The sequence below is a fragment of the Nipponia nippon genome, unplaced genomic scaffold (assembly GCF_047370975.1).
Source record: "Nipponia nippon isolate SJK-2023a ecotype South Korea unplaced genomic scaffold, ASM4737097v1 scaffold_32, whole genome shotgun sequence".
Classification (NCBI taxonomy): Eukaryota; Metazoa; Chordata; class Aves; order Pelecaniformes; family Threskiornithidae; genus Nipponia; species Nipponia nippon.
Genome location: NW_028262350.1, coordinates 292,082 through 308,416, shown reverse-complemented (window position 1 = coordinate 308,416; position 16,335 = coordinate 292,082). Strand labels below are relative to the sequence as shown.

At 40.5% G+C, this 16,335-nt stretch overlaps 1 protein-coding gene across 8 annotated transcripts in view; it reads right to left on the bottom strand.

The window, feature by feature from the left end:
- The window catches only part of TANC2 (tetratricopeptide repeat, ankyrin repeat and coiled-coil containing 2), a 252,476-nt gene extending 236,452 nt beyond the window's left edge, over positions 1-16,024 (bottom strand). For 6 of the 8 annotated variants that reach the window (XM_087770084.1, XM_087770086.1, XM_087770087.1 and 3 more), the window contains exon 1: positions 15,895-16,024. The gene's annotated coding sequence lies outside the window, so the exon portion shown is untranslated. The remainder of the gene's footprint in view (positions 1-15,894) is intronic. The other 2 variants (XM_087770085.1, XM_087770091.1) reach the window with 1 other exon arrangement.
- Positions 16,025-16,335: the final 311 nt, after the last annotated feature.

Here is a 16,335-nt window from a genome sequence, read left to right as displayed (position 1 = left end):
GATTGGTAGCCTTTTTCATACAAGCTTTTCAAAATACATTATTACTAAGTTCACCACTTCCCAGTTATTCTTCCCACCAGCCTATCTGCATACTTATTTACATGCAATTATCTATTCAGGAAGCACATTTACAAATTCAGAAACATCTTGTTGCTGTTCTGTTTCTCAATTTAATCTTCAGTAATTTAGTTCTCCTCCAATAATTTATTTTCACATCTTCCTTCATCCTCAGAATTCACAAGACAGTTTTGAGAAACAAAACCCGATATTTACAGATCTACATCTACATCAGTAACTCACAGCAAAGGAAAAGCAAATAACATCCCTCTGATACACTGGCAACCCGCTGACCACTCAGCACACATGCAGATCCAGGTTCACTGTGACTCGCACCGTATCTCATGAGGCAGGGTTATCAAGGGACACTGGAAAAAGGCGGAGATCGCCATCCTAGAGAAAGATTTCCTTCCAGCCTACTGAAAGACATAGAGCAGAAGTCAGAGGTTCCAGAAAACAGATCCCCTTGGAATGGGGATGCCAACCAGACATCTTTTTGAGAGGATGTAGCTGTTCCAGCTAACAGTATAAAGGACAATCAGCACAGATTTGCTCAGCCTAAAGTTGATTGCAATATGATACTGCAAATAGCAAACACACCGCCCAAGGCCTCTCAGTCCTGTACGCCAGCAATGCCTCTCTAGAAGAAGAATGACTTCTCATACAATTACTAATTGTCTCAAGACCAGGTAGAAACACTTTTTCACGGCTGCTTTTGCCCATTTTTTTAATGATTTAAAAAGCTTACAGCAAGCTTTCAACATTGATGGAAAAGAGAAATGGGAAGGAGTGTTTGTGTGTGTGATCATTTACTTAAATCCTTCCCATTACTAATGAGAAGTATCATGGAAATCACTTAAGCATGAAAAGGCGGTGGACTTCATTTCATACTAAAAGTTCCATTTCAGAAGATTTCCCCACATATGAACAGAAAAGAAATCAACAGTGTTTGTGAACCAGATCCTACCCAAGCCTTTGGTGAAAACCAACACACAGCTCATGCTATACTCGAGGGACGAGAGATCAATTTATGACCCCACTACTCAAATTCAACAATGCCGCAAAGATAAAACAACAGCAGGATGAGAAGGGGGAAGGAGAAGGAAGTGGAAGAGCACAAATAAAGGAAGGAAAACCAACCTGATGTTCCTATAATGAGTAATACGGAAAAGCTTGCCATCTGAGATCTATACCAGAGGTAAACACAACCCTAGTAGAAAAACAAACAAAACACATTTGAAAAAATACCAGGTTCTCTCTCTAGCTTTCTTACAATATTTCCAGAGTATTTCACAATTTCGCCTACAGTATTTCTAAACATTATTTAGTAAAACCTTGCTAGCAAACTGCAGACAGATAAAAGCAATTTCCTAAAGGAAAACACTGAATTCACAGTGATATACAAAAAACACAATATGAAACCTGGAGACTTCTTTCCTTTACCTAAAAAGCAACCAACTATGAAAATTGAATCTTTCAATCAAACTGGGCACAAACATGTAAACAAAGTTATTAATATTTTAAGTGGTTTCTTATTTGGAAGAAGATCATAAACTTAAATTTTACGAAGTATTTACATTTTCAGTAATCATTTCCTATTTGTGTTTTATCAAAAAAAAAAACAACCCACCACCCCCCCAAAAAACAAACAACACAGATCAACTCCCATTAGCACAAGCATTTCAGATGCAGCAACTCTGACACCAGGAACAAACATGAAGGAATGTAAACTTAGTCTTTTACAAGAGAGAGCACTGACACACAGTGCTTTCTACTGGGCTCTTCTTAGTTATATTTTAATGATGTGTTACAGAGCATCCTAAAAATACAAAAAATTCTCCTACTCAACAATTACATCATTCCTTTGAATTATCCAAAATAATTGCAGACTGAGACTGAACTTTCCTTCCTACACAGGCATTCCAGAAAACTTGAAAACTATGTTATTTGCCTTAATGTATACAAGCACCTACTACATCAAACTAAAAGCTATTTCTCCCCAAACACAACAAAGATGCGTCCAAGATTATTTTACATATAACATTATATATGTTACTGTGGGCTTATTTTTTAAACTCTTCCATGCTTGGTCTAGCCACGTCTGTTATTCCATACACTGAAGTGCTGGAGCCAGACTCTGTGCCCTTGCATAGAGTTAGAAAAGGCTCCAGAATTTATTCTCGCTGTTGCTGTTCATGAAATACAGAATATTCTTTTGGATTACTTTAATCAATGCTTAAGTAATAAGTAAGGTAAGTTATAGCTTTAGCATTTATAAGCATTTTTATGTGTCAAAGTGCCCAAAGAAACTGTTATAAACCAGTTATATTAGGAAGAAGAAAATGGACACAAGTGAACAAATTTCAGCTCAGTTTTCCATCTTATGCTGGTGTCACAATGTAACAAAAATATTCAGAAAACCAAAACCATTTCAAAGTTTAGCCCAGGTTTGGGCAATCCCGCGAACAAAAACAGCCTTAACAGTCAGGAAATAAATACTTTGCTGCAGCCATAGTTTTGCCAGCCATAGTTTCAAGGAGATTTGCACTTTGTTTCTCACAGAGAACTCAACAGTCACTATATATGACCTACATGAAACCAAAATGAATTGTTTCCTCTGGGAGAGATGTCTGGGGAAAAGAGCGAGAAGGCATTATTTCACATATTGCTCCTACAGAGTTCTAAAATAGGACAACACATCAAAATTATTACTTGATCCAAACTAATTGCAAAAATCAGATGTTCTTTCTAATGATGATATATGATTGACAAAGCACGTCTATTGTCAAAAGGAAATGTGTATAGCGTTTCTCATGGCATTCTGACCCACTCCAACTAACAGCCATTATTTCCGCTCCTGAACTGCAGCGATACGGAGGCTCAAAGTGGAGACTGTTCTCCAAACTGACCCCCATGCACTGCTCAATCTTACTTCTAATCACATCCTGCAGTTCACACCAGAACCAGCCATGCTGCATCACTTCTTACACATAACATTAATATTTATTCACATTTTCTTGCAAAACTTACCTAGAAATCAGTCAGCCAACAACTTGTCATGCATTATGCTTTTATTTTTTTTTTTCTGACGATCCACAAAGAGCCTGAAATCAGAATATGGAATAGCAGGACTCCTGCCAGCAGACTTCCTGCACTCAGAGCTTGTAGCATATGGATAAGCTCTTAATACTATACAGAAAGACGACTTCTTGAACGTAAGCAGTCAGGACTAGCTTCATGCGGAAGTTCAGCACGAGTGTCTACACTATGAGCAAACTGCCACCAGATATAAATCTGGGGATTTATAGTACAGACGCTTGACAAGCATAGATTTAAGCTGCCCAAATTCCAAAACCACAGATTTCAGTAAGCACTTGCATGCATCAGATGCAAGAACACAGGTGGTAGCATGTGACATTTGAGAAACGCAAATCCCAGTCAGCTCTAGTATATCCATAGCAAAACAGGTAATAATTAATACAACAAGATTTACTCTGCATATATTATTACTCTTTAACTGAAGAAAACCTACCCAAACCATACTCATGTAAAACACCGTACTGTAAAGACAGACTCATCACTTGGAAGATTTTTACAGTTATTCAGTTTCCTGATAGTGATGAATAGCTAAAATCATCTTATGCATATGATCTAATCTGTCATTAAAGATGGTTTTATCCAAACTTTGAGAGTTTTTCATTCACCCCCAGTTATGAAGAATGTTAATTTGCATCTATGATTTTCAGTGTTTATGCCAGAGTGAAAAACCTTGACTACACAAAAAAGCATAGCACATGCAAAGCCATAAACGCAGCCCATAGTAGTGTCTTATCTGCTTTTCTGACTGCAAAACTGTTTGTCTACGAGGACGGATGCAGTGCAAGAGTAATGCAATGCAAGAGTTTGAAGTTAATCATAATAGCTTTCTCTAATGCAAAATTTTAATTGTAACCAAGACACATAAGAGAACACACAATATACAGTTACATCAGGTATGTAAAAATCATACAATGGATTTGGTTTACATGAACACTGAAATTTCTCACAAAAAATACCTAATTAAGACAACTATTTCAAATAAGGCGTCTTTGTATCTATCTGACTTAAACTGTATTTCTGAATAGAAATAGCACAGTAAACAAATTAAACAAGCATATTCAGGTGCTTACTAAATAACATTCATTAAGTCAGTTTAAAAATTTGTGTATGCATCCACCAATTGCAATGCTTTTCTCCATTTCTGAAGATCAAAACTATAGCAACACAACATGGAAAACTAACTCAGTGCAAGGACCATGAATGCATTCAGTAGACTTACACAAAGTCTTTATTGACTAGATTTGTTAGGTAGTCTTATGGACATTTACAAGAGGCAGAAGCAGTAAAAAAAAAAAAAAATCCACAAAGAGATAAGAGGTGCACGAGGAATTGGTTGGATGGTCGCATCCAGAGGATAGTGGTCAACAGATGGAGATCGGTGACAAGTGGTGTCCCTCAGGGGTCCATATTGGGACCAGTACTGTTTAATATCTTCATCAGTGACATAGACAGTGGGATCAAGTGCACCCTCGGCAAGTTTGCAGAAAACACCAAGCTGAGTGGTGCGGTTCACACACCTGAGGGACAGGATGCCACCCACAGGGGCCTGGACAAGCTCAAAAAGTGAGCCTGTGTGAAGCTCATGAGGTTCAACAAGGCCAAGTGCATGGTCCTGCACCTGGGTCGGGGCAACCCCTGGTATCAATACAGGCTGGGGGATGAAGGGATTGAGAGCAGCCCTGTGGAGAAGGACTTGGGGGTACTGGTGGACGAAAGGCTGGACATGAGCTGGCAATGTGTGCTCACAGGCCAGAAGGCCAACCGTATCCTGGGCTGCATCAAAAGAAGCATGGCCAACAGGTTGAGGGAGATTCTGCCCCTCTACTCCGCTCTGATGAGACCCCCACCTGCAGTACAGCATCCAGCTCTGGAGTCCTCAGCACAGGAAAGGCATGGACCTGTTGGAGCAGGCCCAGAGGAGGCCACAAAAATTATCAGAAGACTGGAACACCTCTCCTATGAAGAAAAGCTGAGAGAGTTGGGGTTGTTCAGCCTGGAGAAGAGAAGGCTCTGGGGAGAGCTTATTGCAGCCTTTCAGTATTTAAAGGGGGCTTATAAGAAAGATGGGACAGGCTTTTTAGCAGGGCCTGTTGCAATAGGACAAGGGGTAATGCTTTTAAACTAAAGGAGGGTAGATTTAGGCTAGATAAGGAAGACATTTTTTACGATGAGGGTGGTGAAACACTGGCACAGGTTGCCCAGAGAGGTGGTAGATGCCCCATCCCTGGAAACATTCAAGGTCAGGTTGGATGGGGCTACGAGCAACGTGATGTAGTTGAAGATGTCCCTGCTCATTGCAGGGGGTTGGACTAGATAACCTTTAAAGTTACCTTCCAACCCAAACCATTCTATGCTTTATGATTCTAAGAGTCCGATGCAAAGCTTATCTACTTGATGAGGACCCCTGTAGTTATAGCTGTGCCAGGGGGGAAAAAAGATATTGGCAAAGTCCCCTAGCAGAGAAACAACATATGCTGAGATAACAGCAGCTAAATCATCTATCCAAATAACTTGAGAAAGAATAACAGAAGCCCTCTTTGAAAATATCTCTTTCTCTGTGCATGAATTTTGTCCACACTGATACATAGTACTTTCAAGGTCTGAGCAAGTCTGCAATAAGAATCCAGATCGGGAAAAAAAGTCACGAATTCACAATTCCCTCTGAATTTCCTTTGCTCTGTGTGCATGCAAATGACATTGAGTTTTTTTAATTTTCATTTTGGACATTTTACAGAGCTTTGTATGTTCCAAACTCCTCTGTTCCTGTTTACCTGTACTTATACTATTGACCATTCTTTTTTTCAGAATAAACTCTGAGAAATTAATTTATTCATATTTTAAGTTTCCAATTTTTCAAGATCCTTTTGAATCTAATCCTTTCTTCCTATCCCTGCAACCCCTTGAAAGCAGATGTCATCCACAGGTTTAACTAGTACCTCTCAGTTCTGTCATCCAGGTTACTAAGTAACTAACCAGTTTTGCATCCACTTTACAGCAGTTCTGATTATGCTCTGCCTAACTTTTCAGACAAAAATATCACAGGCCACCATATCAAAAGTGCTACTAAAAGCAATACAGGCAATTTTTCACCTAGTTACAAAGTTTTTCTCATCTTCTTACAGCAGGTAGCAGCAATTTGTTCAAGACCAGTTAGTAGTGCCAAAGGATGAAGAACTGAGATCTTTCAGTTCCCATTTGGTAAAGTCAGAATCAAATCAACAGACCACTCCATTATTCACCCTTTTAAAATAATTCCTCAGTTTCAACCTTGCATGTACTAACCAAGTTGAGGCTTACATAATAAAAAAAAATCCAAACCAACTTTTTTTAGTGCCTAGAAGATGGTCTAGCAGGCATCACAGCCCATAATCCCGACTTACTCCCCTCACACTTTCTTTCAAATGCTAGCAACTAAAACCTCAGCATAGACCCCCATGACTGAAAATACTTCTCAAGTTCACAAAAATAAATACTTGCATCTCTTTCTCTTTGGAAACATACACTAATTTAGAACTACACCATTTGGCTTGTGATCACAACTTGTAACTGGCAAGAACTCCCACTGTTATTACTTTTTGGGATAACTACTACCCACATAGTGCCAGATGGTATATTCCACCTCTGCTGAGGAGGTGTAGGAGCATTGCCTGCTGTCAGCATTGCATTTTTTTTTTTTTTTTTAAATCAAGACATAGATAATATTACCAGTCTGAAAAGAAAGCAGGTGGGCATATGTAGCTCCATCGCAGCTTAAACCTTCAAAGAACAATATTCCTTTCTTTAACGGTGCCTGTTACACTAAATCCCCACTTCTCAAGACAAAAAAGCAAGGGATGCCATGACACACGCCCAAGTATTAACCAAAGGTTGGTGCCAATGGAAAGCTGCTCATAAAGATTTCAAGCAAACACTAATGTTCTAACTGTGAAGCTCAGTATCTCACACTAACAACTGTGTGAAACAGCAGAAAATTGAGCCGGGGTCATCTAATCAAATCTGACACTGTAAATTAAATAGGGAAGAATTATTTGAAGAGGAAAAAATCCCCATTAAATTAGCAAATGGGAGATTTCTCCCTTCATAAAATATAAATTAGCTATTAAACTAATATTTAGAAATGCAAAAGCTGCTAGAAGAGATAATAAGCATTAGACCCCAACTTAAGCAACTACAGAAAGTAACAGATTAAGCAACATACAGCTATATGCACAGAATAACTGCCTGAACCCACATCATTTTGCAAATATCCTTAAAAATAAAGTCACATGAAGAACAATGCGGCTTGTGAGCTTGGGGCGAGCCAGCAAAATCCACAAGCGCAAACACTTATTTGGATCATTCAAATCACTATTCACTTACATTTGCACCCCTCCACAGGCTCTGTTTTACAACTCTCATAAAAGTTCAACACACACTTCCTCTTGGCTCTTTCCTCCAAGCATCACATATTTCTAAAATCTATCCTCACAATATTTTACTTGGTTTTTTTTCCTCTCTCGGAACCCTTCCATATTCTATTCCACAAAATCTCTGAAGGATAGAAAGTTGTTTATCTGTTTGTCCACTAATCTCCCCTTTGTTGAAGACCTTCTTCTGCAACACTTACAAGAAACAGCCTGCCTAAGCCTATCCCAATTATCTACTCAGTGACCGACCCCTTATGTTCACAGACACGCACTAACCACTGAGAAGAAAGCCAAGACATGAAACTAAAAATCTGCATGCTATTAAGGGAACCTAGAGAAAGAAGAGTGAACAGGGGGCTTAGGCCTGAAAGGACATGGCTATTTTGACCAACTTCTTTCAAGTTACAAGCACCATGCTGCCATCCCCCTAGTGACTCCCTAAGTCCTGGGGAACTACAGAACAAGTATGCTTTCCCATTGACATCTCTCAGCATTAAAAACACATATGTCATTTCTACAAAAGCGCTGTGTACCTTTATCTTCTAGTTACTAGGCCTCTCCAAATCACTACCTGGAACATTAAGAGCACCCTACTATCAAGAATAGTTTCTCTACACAGAACAATCCCACATGATAGAATGGGAGATAAGGCCAAAGGGAAAATAATCTGTTATTAAAGAGGTAAATAAAAGGACTGACAACAGGAAAGATGCACACTTCATTGTTCATTGCACTCTGGGTGCATATTGTTCCTTTACTTTCTAATAATATTTCTCCATTAGAAATACTAACTTTATAGGATCACAGCCCAAGACAATAGCAGAAGCTTGTTTTTATTGATGGAAAAAGGCATCACCAGAATCTGCTGTGCCAAACTAGTGGGAGAAAACAGGACTGTTAACTCCACCTGATCAAGCACCACCAGTAAATAATTTCAGGCCAGGAACACCAGGAGGAAGGCAGTAAAATGGGATTATTCTTTTTACCTTACACCCAGACATCTGGTTCAGCAGAGCTGAGAGACCAGCAGCTTTCAGCAAGGGGATGAAGATAGCAGAAACCAACAGCTGGGTGACAGCACAGACAGGTAAGACTTCTTCAAAGAGCAATAAAAGGTAAGCCTTTTTTTGTTTTGTTTCCCTAAAACAATAAAGTCAGTAAACCAGTTTCCATTTAACAACTGCACATGATAGAATCTAAATCCTCTAACATTTATACCTCTAGATATATGACCAGGAAGCTACTCAATTCACATTTGTTTCTCCTTACAGTCTTCTCCCAGTTTTCCTTGTATTTTTTCTCAGCTGCATTGGAAATAATAATATTTCACAAACTCAGACAGAAGCAGCCCACTCAAACTGCTACGCATCACATAAGAGCCCATAAGTACTGCTTACCAATATTTAAGCCCACTGTTAAAACACTGGCCACAGGATCTAGTTCAATCAGCTTAATACTCTGCAATTCAAAGACGGAAAATTCACCTGCAAGGAACTTCAGACTACCATCAAGGTGACTGGCAGTGAACCAAACAGACCATAATTGTTTGCAGGTCAAGGATATTAAGACACTTTCAAGACTAACAGCTAATGCTTTTCAGCAATTGGAATAAATGCACAACAGCTTTCTGGAACCACATACACTATAAATATTCATACTCTCATTCTGAAGAGATATTTTACATTGTCTTTAATTTTGATACTTTTCATATGCACTGACGGTTTCTCTTTTTCAAAGGCGTTCATCAAGTTTCTCATTCAAACCAAGAAAGCAAGCCAATTTTTTAAGACAGCCAGCTGAAAAAACAAAAAAAGTTTTAAAAAAAAAAAAGGGGGGGGGACACCATTCACATACATATACAAACCTCACTCATTAAGGCATCTAGAAAATATCAGTTGCAGCAGTGATGTTTCCTACTGACTGGTTTATAAAAGCATTTTACTTAAGCTGAATACAGAAAAATAGCAGCAATCTGCCAAAATATTATTCTACCTGCCCTGGAAATCATACAGACATGAAGGCAAAAGTGAAATACGCACCCAAAATATCTAAAAGTAAGTAAATAAGAAGATCCCCTATCATAAAATACAAATTAACCGTCTTTTCTCACCCTCGTTAATTAATAACAAATTCCCAGTCTGACTTGTATTGCAAATAAGAATTCACCTATCCAAAATACTTTTTTCATTAATGAGATCATTACAAATCTCAAATTTGAGATCACTACAATTCAACCATAATTAGCAATTAAAGCTGATGTAAGTAAAAATTAGACAATAGAATATTCACCATTAAAGTGAGGGACTCAAGAGGAAAAAAACCCACATATTTATCCTATTCACTGTTATTTGGGAATTTTACCTCAACGGCTCTGTCAAGCTATTCCATATTTTAACCTTAAAAATATCCCCTACAGATTAGGATAAAAGATGCAGTTCAACTGTTCGGCCAGATTTCATTAGTGATGTATTTATCCAAGCCTCAGGTGTTAAGTATTATACAATGAAAATCTGCAAAGCATCACTGATCTCTGAAAACCAAGTCACCTCTTTCAACAGCAAAAAACAGAAGATATGGAAAATAGAATGTAAAGACAAATAACTTATTGTGATGACCACATCTCTGCTGTCTTACATGTAACCTACTCTAAAGGAAATGATCACAAACTTCCAGATTAAAAAACTTGAGGAAAGAGAAGCAAGAAAGCTTGTCTCCATCTTTCTAAGCTTTGGAAACGCTTGGATAGTGGAAGATACACATTTGCTATTTGCATACACTTGCAGCTGAGCACAGGAACAGACACAGCGTTGAGCATTCTCTGCTTTGATCAGCATAATAAGGTCAGAAATGCTAATCAGATGACTTTTCAGTAACTTACGTGAAATGGGGCAACATGAATGGAACCGCTTGTGGCACAAGACAGGATAATTCACACATACCAGGATCTTCACTTTGGCCATATACCACTTTATTCCTTCTCATTGAGTACAACCAAACAAATAATGAGCAACAAGTTGCTCCAAGACTTCGAAATTATGAGTATGAAAGATCTCCAACAACAAATCACTCCCCAGCCAAACAGAAAAATTAACAGCAACTCCAGCCTTCATACCACAGAGCTATCAGTCTGCTCTGGAAGATATTGCTTCAGTGACGAATATGTTCTGTTTCATAAAGGACAAATAAATAACAAATACTGGTAATAGCTGAAATGTCAACATGCATGATTCATCACCCTCTTCATTAGTTATGCCAGTTCAAAAAAGAACACCACTCTAACAGATTACTTCCCTACCCATTAGCTCATACAACATCATTCCTCATCAGCATGAGGGCCCCAGCTCAAGAAGGCAGCAGCATGTGGAGACTTGCCTGCATAGGAATAGTAACATGAACTCACCAGGATTCTTCATGTTCCTGAAGCATCTACGTGTGCCTTTGCCAAACTGGCTCTTAAGGGTTACTACCTAAGGTTACTTCTTCAGTAAAGCTAAGCAATTCTCATCTTTACAAAGCAACAGGGTTGATGGGAGGGAAAGGAGCAGGGGGGGAAAGCCACTCTCAAATTTTACATTCAAAAAAAGCAGCATTTTTAGCAAACAAGCCTTCCACTCAGAGCAAGAAAAAGCTTTACCAAAAAAATTATAAAAATGACTGCGGAAGCAAAACTAAGGTTTGCTTTATGCAGAATACATACAAAACCAACTATTACACGTATTTTATAAACACCATGAATAAGTAATGATTCCTTTGAAATCAAACAATCATGCAACATGGCACAAAATCCAATTTGAGTCAAAAAAGCATACTATGCTTTTTATGTTATATCATTACTAATTAGTGTTATCTTAAAGAGTCGTTTTCAAGATGGAGTTTCTCACACCACAGTATAAATTATTTAACACATTCTGGAAAGATAGATAATAAATGCTGCCCAAGAAGAAAACCAGACTATTCAGGGAACCCTATGGATTATTCAAAGATTTATTTTCCTGAACATCTCAAACACCACCGTTCCATCACCACAGCTCCCAAAACATACACCATTTTTATTCAAAATCCAGTAAATTCTGTTCTCTCATCAGAATCCCACAGCCAATTCCACGCTAGGACAACCTAAATTCCTCTCCAATTTGTCCATCACCCTCATCATTAAACTAGATCCTTTTGTCACAGGTCGCTCAGCAGAACCTCATCGAACTCAATTGGATGGGGTGGCTTCACATGGGACAATTTCAAGAGTAGGCTCTAAATGCCCTGTTTCTCCCTTCTTAATGTAAGTACACAAAGCAAGCCAGTATCTACTCTAATTAATGTAGGGTTTGTATTTAAAGTAATTACTTTTTAAATGAACATAAACCAAACAACTGTATTTTAGCCCCATAAAATAATAGCATTGGAATAATTCTAAGTAACAGAACTAAAATTTGTTTTTTAAAGCTCATAAAATCCAGTTGGCAAATAAACCAGAGATGAATGATCTAGTTCACTCCACCGCTGCAAATATTTGCAGATGCAGTGAGCTTTAAACACTAGTTTATCTCCAGTGAATGCAACAGGTGTACTCTCTACCTTGAAGTTAAAATGAACATGTTATTCCAAGACGAAGACTTCAAATTATAAGAGTCAGAAACAACCAGCGGGCTCAGTTCTGCTCTCACTGAAGACCTCACTGGTAACGTCACTAGGTCCTGTATGACCACGCAGCTTTTGCACATTCTACGGATGCTGAAAAATGTTCCTAGAAGTTCGCACATATTCATTAGATTGGAAGCAAAGTACAAGACAACCTGAAATTACTGATCAGGCTGACCACAAGGATTATAATTAATGACGTAAATAAGGCTGTAAGGCTGTGAGTACTCTTTGTGTAATACTAAGCATAAACGAAACATACACTTAGGCAAAGGCACTCACTGTACATCCAAAGGTACCATTTGCAGAGACATTTTTTAAGGCTTCATGCAAGTACTCCACGCATGAGTTCACAATTGGCATCAACCATTCAAAGAGCTCACGGCTGCCACGAAGGACAGATCCAGCCACTCTATTTCATACTCCTGCATCCTCCTCCTGTCACCCTCATGTTCAACAGGTCAAGTTCAGTTTATTGATGCAGCTAGAAATGAACTCTGCAAAAATAAACAGTTTTTATTCACCCAGCAGCTGCTCAAGCATTTAACTTCATACAAGAGAGAGGGCTAGAACGCCACACCACTGCAGGTGGGAGAATAGAGACAGCAGGTCACTCGTCTTGCATCAGTTCTTAAAACCAGTTAAATCCTGTTCAAGAAACTACATTTAAGAGCCATTTGACTGTCTGGATGTCAAGGGAAGTCATCTTGCCATATCATTCTCCTTTAAAGAAAATCAGACTCAAAAGTTTAAAGAAAAAAGAATCAATGTGTATACTCATGACTTTATACATCAAAAAGACAGAAATCAGGAAATCTTTCAAAAAATGTTTAAAGCAAAAAATTTTTTTTAATGTTTCACAACGTGGAATTACAGGTGTTACTAAACCTCACAAGTTTAACCACCTCTAGAAAAGGTAAAATGAGATAAAACATAAGGAGGAACATAATTATTTTTTTTTTAAATGAGAAAAACCATGCACAAAGTTGGGAGGGTTGCAGGTTACTTACTTTCTTTTTTAATGTGCCAAGAGATTATTTTAGAATTTTCTGGCTGCCTTCTTATCATCTTCCCTTTGACATTTAATAAAAAAAGTAAAATAAAATACTGATTTTAACAAGCATCCTGAAATTAAAGAAAATGTAAGATTCTATAGTAGCGAAACTTAAATGTGTCATAGGCAAACCAAATAAGACCTTGCAGATGAAGTGTTCTTCTGGAAATATATATATATATATATATATATATATAAAAAACAAAACCAGCTGAATTCAGTGTACAGAGTGCATAATACTGTACGTCATGCACATTTGGGCCTAGTACAGTCTGCATTTATGCACATTAATATTAATAAATGAGAATTTACAAACAGAAAGTTAGGCATGCTTGCCTGTAATGTTGCATAAAAAAAAAAAAAACAACCTTTTAAAAATTCACTGTATGTAACAGGTATGCTCATGGATTTCTCAACAACAACATATATATATATATCACTTATATTCTAAAGGTTTCATTGAAAGTAACTCTAGCGTATGCAACCTGAAACATTAAAATGTAATTGTTAGGTACCTTAGAAGACATATTTTTGCTCAGAATAGGTATTTCAATTTAAAAACACACAAGCTCACATAGGATCATTGGAAAACCAATGGAACAGACAGGAAGATGAAAACAAGACAGGAATTGCTACAACACAATCAATATTGATGAGTTTATTTTATAAAATTATATTTGTCATCCAGTTATACTGAATATGTAACCAGTCATTCGCAATGTAATTGCAAGACTAAATCTGCATGCAAGTATGCTTCAATATTCCACGACCACAATCGAGATCCAAACAGGATATGGCCCTACCATTCCTCTCCACTCAAATGAGATGGGTGGCAAGTTTGGAATACACACAGTCTTTTGCATTTATGATGCACTTAGCAAGAGTTACTACAAAAAAGAAGCACAGCTCTAAGCAGTTTGTTTATTTTTTTAGAAGCCCCAGAGTCATAATGGCCACAGACCTCAAACGGCTTAAGACACTCTTTGCCGAAGCACTACTGCTTTTTTTCCGTCCTGGACAGTTTGTTTGCAGAGCCAAAAAAATGGGATTTCGATTATGGCAAGTTGCAATATATTGTACTTTCATAATTTAACTGCATGTTCATCATACATTTTCTAGATAAGCATACCACTACACAAATTATCCATGATCTAAGGTGTCTCTCACCACTCCAGTAAGAAAGCCTCATGTGACTGTAGCTAGCAAATGCTCTTCAGTATCTTCTCACCAAAAGGCACTTATTTCGCTAGCTTCTTTTCTTTTTTCTTTTTAATTCACACATTAGGAATGGATGTTTTCAGTTGCAGGTTTGGTATTTAAGTTTTGAGGATTAAATAAGAAAAATAGACAACACCCAACCTTTAGCATTTTGAAGAAATCATTCCAAGCTCCAATGTGAGAAATACTGCAAGCAGGGTTTCATGGCCATGTTGTTGTTCTCTATGGCACATCTGCTGTATTTCTTCTTGTTCTTCTCCCAATTCAACATTAATCTGCCTTCATTCAGTATACTGTAGCTATGCTATACTCCCCAGCAGCACTAATTAACCTTCATAATTTATTTAATTTCTTCAGGTATTTCATTTTCCTTGTGCTCTTTTCACCTGTATAAAAGCCTAAAATCCAGATTGATGCATCATCCTCTAAACCAGCTTACTGTCTATCATATGCTCTTGAACTTCCCAACACAAATGGGGATGAGAATCTGTCTTTTCCTTGCAAAACACACATCTCAGAGAAGCTGTCTGCCTCATCATCTCTCATTTCTTTTTTACATTTTAGCCCCCAACAATCAACCCACGCCTGTAATAGAAAGATACTGTGTGTCATTAGACTCCACACTCCTTACTCACCCTATGGGAGGAATAACAGGGAGCACGTTTAACCCTTGTTTTTCCTCAGCACTACGACAGCAGCAGGCAGGGAGGGAGCGGAGGGCGGTGTGTGTTTGCCTCACGTGCATGCTACCTGCAGCACAGCCTCTGTAAATACGGGGCCATTCCGCAAGAAAAATGCCTTCTTAGAGCCTCCCTTAGCGTTTGAAGGGATGGGTCTGAATTCTGCAGCACGTGATTTGCGCACGAAATATTCACTTACCTTTTAAGATTGCATGCCGCTCTCTTAAAAATAGATTTCTAATTGAAAAGATGGGATTTTTGAAACTACACCTGCACGTTGCTTCTACCGACCCCCCTTTTACAGCCGCCTGGGCACACCAACGCTACCCGCTGCCATCCCAAGTTTTATTAACGAGGAGCAACCCCCCGTGGGCCGGTCAGCCCGAGCCCGGCTCACCCAGCCCGCCCGCGGGGCGCGTGTTCGGGGGGCCCCGCCGCGAGGAGCGGCGCCCCGCCCGCCCCGGGCACGGGGGCTGCGTCTGCCCCCCCGCGCCGCGGTGTGGGGCTCTGCCCGGCCCCCACCCGTGTGCGGCACCGCGCGGGGGAAAAGGGCGGGGCGGGGTCTCTCCGAGATTTCCACCCAGACACCGCCACCCGCCGCCCCCGTCCCCTCCCCGCCGCACGCCATGTCGCCAGGCGTCGCCCCTTCCCGGTCCGCCCCCCCCAACTGTCGCCGCGGGGGGGTGGTGGGGACACCCACACCCCCAGACCCCACACACGGCGCCCCGCGGCGGCTGGCCCTTACCTGGCGCGACGGCGTGGCGGGGCCCCCCGGCGGCCCGCGCGCCCCTCACAGACGCACCGCCCGCGGCCGCGGCTGACGAGCGCGGGGCGCCTCCCTCTCACCACATCGCCGCGGCGCCGGGAGCCGCCGCCGGGCTCGGCGCGCGCCCGAAGGGGAGGGGACGCGGAAGGGGGGGAGGGGACGGGGGGGGCGGCCGGTCTCGCCCCTCCTCGGCGGCGCCGGCTCCGCTGCTCCCTCGCCGCCCAACCGCCACAGCGCCCCCCTCCCTCCCTGCCTGCCGCCCGCTGCGGCCTCCCCCGGGGAGCGGCGACCCCCGTGCCTCTGCCCCCACTTGCTCGCTCGCTCGCTCCGGAGCGCGCCGCCGCCGCCTCACGGGCGCGCGCTGGGCCGGGCGGAGAGGGGAGCGGGCGGGGCGGGAGCGGCGCGCGGCGCTCGCCCCCC